Raw genomic sequence first — 4,470 nt, forward strand, 5'->3', positions numbered from 1 at the left:
TCCGGTCCTCAGACTTGTTTCTGAGTCACTGAGTAACTATGAGGCAGTTATCTAACTTTCTGAGGAGTGGAATGAGCGACTGGATGAAGTGGGTTATAGATGTCAAGTATCATTGTTAATAAACATTTCTTGTAGGGGAAGGACCCGGGGCTGGGCCCTCAGTCTCTCAGGTGGGAATGGGCTGCTTCTCATCTCCTCACCTAGGAATTAGATAGCTTCTGCTCAGGACAGGGTATTGGACTAAAGGATATAGGAGAGGCCAAAGGAGAGGGCATTCAAAAATGCCAGAACATTTATGTGTTGTGATGGTTGATTTTATGCATCAACTTGACTGAGCCAAGGGATGCCCAGAGAGCTGGTAAAATGTTATTTCTGGGTGTCTGTGAGGGCGTTTCCAGAAGAAATTAGCATTTAATCCCAGACTGATGAGAGAAGATGCCCTCACCAGTGTGCATGGGCATCATCCAATCCGTTGAGGGCCTGAGTGGAGCAAAAAGGCAGAGGGAGAGCAGATTTGCTTTCTTTGAGCTGTCACAGCCATCTCCTTCTGCCCTGGGACATCAGTGCTCCTGGTTCTTGGGGCTTTGGACTCGGAATGAATTACACCACTGCTCTCCTGGTTTTCCAGCCTGCAGCTGGCAGATCATAGGACTTGTTGGCCTCCATAATGGCATGAGTTAATTCCTCTGATAAATCTCCTCTTATATATCTCTATATATCCTTTTGGTTCTGTTTCTCTGGGGAACCCTAACACACGTGTCTACCACTCCCTAATTCCTGGTGCTGTGCACTCCGTGTCCTTTCAACAACTACAAGCTTTATTTGAGGAAGAAACCCTCTAGATTCACTCTTAGCCAAGTGAAGAGGGTAACCAGATCTGCACTTCTATCTCAGTGTCGCTCCTTGCTTAGTTTAAAGAGCAGGCTTAAGGACTGCAATGTAATCCTCAAGCTCTCCTCACCCACTGACGTGTCCATGGTTACAACTTCCTATCTTCACTTTAGGACACTTTATGCCAACCTCCAAGGAAGGATAACACCTTAGGTTTCATAGTCATTGAAATCCTAAGTATAACTAAAAATCAGAGGCAAGACTATGTGAAGGGGAGGGTCGCTGGGGGTAAGGTGATAAAGCTCCAAGACTACTTAGAAGAGGCAGAAAGTGTTAATGTGAGGAACACAGTCAAATATTTTGTATTATACAGTTTTAAGGTCAATTTGCTCTTGCTAATGAGTTTTCAATATCCTTGCCTTTTTCAGATCCACCTTCTGCCAACATTTTAATTCAAACTTAAATGCCCAAACACACACACACACGTTTTTTTTTTTTTCCCTCTCTCCCTCTCCCTCTCTTTCTCAGTGACTTCTGAAAATTTCTGCTTTATACCTATGCAAAGTTTGGAGAAAATACTACTTTTTCCCTCTTGAATTTATTCTCAGCCTACTTCAAATAGGCATTCCATCACTTTCTTTGCAAGTCTCGACACAGTAGATGAGTGAAGTTCTCTTCAGTCCTTAATGACTCTGTGGCACTTTCCTCGATATGTGACGGCTTGCTGACTGAGTAAGCTACTCGACAGTCCTAAACACAGGCGCCAGGGCTCAGAAACCCTTCATGCAGAAGACACGTTTTATGTTGGTGGTAAGTGCAGTATATCCTCTCGAATCTTCTCAGTGGGCAACCCTTCAACATTTAAGTGTGGGGTGACTATTTTTTTTGGGTTTTTTGTTTTCCGTTTGTTTGTTTTTGGGGTTTTTTTCATTTGTTTGTTTGATGTGGACCATTTTTAAAGTCTTTATTGAATTTGTTACAATATTGTTTCTGCTTTATGTTTTGGTTTTTTGGCCGCGAGGAATGTGGGATCTTAGCTCCCTGACCAGGGATTGAACCTGCACCCCCTGCATTGGGAGGCCAAGTCGTAACCACTGGACCGCCAGCGAAGTCCCTGGGCTGATTATTAAAAATGGTCAAAATTGGGCTTCCCTGGTGGCGCAGTGGTTGAGAATCTGCCTGCCAATGCAGGGGACACGGGTTCGAGCCCTGGTCTGGGAGGATCCCACATGCCGCGGAGCGGCTAGGCCCGTGAGCCACAATTGCTGAGCCTGCGCGTCTGGAGCCTGTGCTCCGCAGCAGGAGAGGCCGCGATGGTGAGGGGCCCGCGCGCCGCAACGGGGGAAGGCCCTCGCACAGAGGCGAAGACCCAATGCAGCCATAAATAAATAAATAAATAAAAATTAAAAAAAAAAAAAGGTCAAAATTCATTCAAAATAGTCTAGTGCTCATGCAGAATAATACTGGTTTTTCTAAAAGCAACCAATAAGGTATTAAAACCGTGTATTATTGTTAAATCTGAGCTGGTGATGACATCACCACAGTCCCTTTCGGTTCTCCAGCAAGCTGCTCTTACACAGAGGTGCTGGCCTCACCACGACGGAGGTTAGCGAGGACGGCGGCGCAGGCGCTGGTGCTGTTCCCACCTATGCTCGCGCAGCGGCCTGTCCGTACCAGGTCTCTGCACAGAGCCTGCCGTGGGCACAGCTGCAATGGATGCTGTCTCTGGAGCTCCTAACTTAACTGCTGAGATCACTCAGAACTTTTTCAACAGCCATTCCCATAGCCTTATTTCCTTCCGAGTCCTGCCTCTAGAATCAAATTAGGACTTCCCATTGTGGATTCAAAAATCCTTTTATTCATCTTCAATCCACAGCTCCCTGTTCTGGGAAAGCAGGCTAACTGGTCATTTCCAGTCCAAGAATTCACTTTCTCTTTCTATGATCTTCTAAACTTGCAGGCACTTTAGAATCACTTGGGGGAACTTTAAAAAACAAAACATCTAGGCCCCATCCCAGATGAATCAAATCATGCCAGGGTGAGCCCCAACATAAATATTTTTTTTAGCTCCCCAGGTTATTCTAATGACCGGCCAAGAACAAAGCAGCATAAGAAGGGCTCCCTGCTGTTTCTCAGGTCCTTGTCTCAGCCCCACAAGATCTCCCTGGGGGCATAAACATCCCAAATTATTACTTACTGACTAATAATAAAAAATGATTGACTTAACTTTTCTTGTTCATTGTTTTATTCTGCTGTTTACTCATTGAGGTTGGCTTGCAGATATTGTTTTTCTTATATAATTTTTTAAAACTATAACCTCAAAGCCAAGAACTGATTTGATGTACATAGCTTTACATACATCCTTAATTTTGAATTCTGTTTAAACCAATCTCTCCAGGAATATGCCTGCCTTTCCAATTTGTTATAATTCCTCATATACATAAAACTGGTTATCTCGCCTGAGTTGCTGTTAGAAGTCAACACATTATATAGGTCACATTATATATGTCACCCTGATATTTTCTGCATCAAACTTTTTTTCAGTCTCTGCCCACACGTACTTCTGTTCTCTCACTGCTTCCCAAATTGCAATCTCAGGCTAGCTTCCCCCCAGCACAGGCAAGCAAACTGGAAGTGAAGAAACAACCACTGCCCAGTCTTGACTGAAGAGAAGCATCATTTAAGTAACATCCAGGAAACTGTGTAACTGATCAACAAGTAATTCTCCTGCACCTACTATATCAACACTTTCTTCTTAGGCTTGCAGTATGTTTCAAAGCACTTTTTAAGACCTTCCCTCATTTGAGCCTCACAACACCTTAGGTAAACTTGGTAAAGTGTGTACTAGCCTCACACTGCGAGTGAGAAAACCAAAGCAAGAGGCTCCCTGACTTCCTTTCCAGGACCTCTTTCATTATGATAATCCTTATTCTTATAAAAGCATTAGAAGTGCTATATACAAAATGTTTTACATTACACAAAATATACAGGAAAAAGTAACCACTGAATGACCCCAGCACCCTAGAACAACAATTATTTTGGTGTGTCTTCCTATGCTTAAAAGTGCAGTCAAATACATACTGTGTATTCAAACGAAATTTTAGTTTTGCTAGAATTTTGTCAGTTTGTGTGGTTTTGGAGTAATCATAATATGGTTAGAATGAGACTCTTTAATCTGTAATAATGCATACCTCTCCAAGGTGTTGATTCTGCTGTGTCAAAGGAATCACTCAATAAGGCAGAATCTGGGGAGAAACCAGACAAGGAAAACAGGACCAGGAAGTAAAATCTTAAATTCTATGATTTTAGAGTTGGAAGGGACCTTCTACTACCACCTTGTTCAATCTGCCCATTAGAATTAGGAAAATGAGATCTACACAATTTAAGTGGCTTGCTCTGAACCAAGCAGGTAGAGAATGTTAAGCTACAACCAGAATCGTTTGTAATCCCTACTCAGGTGGTCTTCCCACTGCACGATCATTCATCAAGCATCCACGTCCCTGACAGCATGTGGCACCAGGAGGAATACAAAATAAGACATGGCCCCAGTTCTTGGGTAGCTTAATTTTTAGACCAGCTTCAGGATTTTACAGTAAATACTGGCTTTGCTAATAGCAGACACAAAGCCACGTAGCCCAA

This window comes from Balaenoptera ricei, chromosome 9 (genome assembly GCF_028023285.1).
Source record: "Balaenoptera ricei isolate mBalRic1 chromosome 9, mBalRic1.hap2, whole genome shotgun sequence".
Taxonomy (NCBI): domain Eukaryota; kingdom Metazoa; phylum Chordata; class Mammalia; order Artiodactyla; family Balaenopteridae; genus Balaenoptera; species Balaenoptera ricei.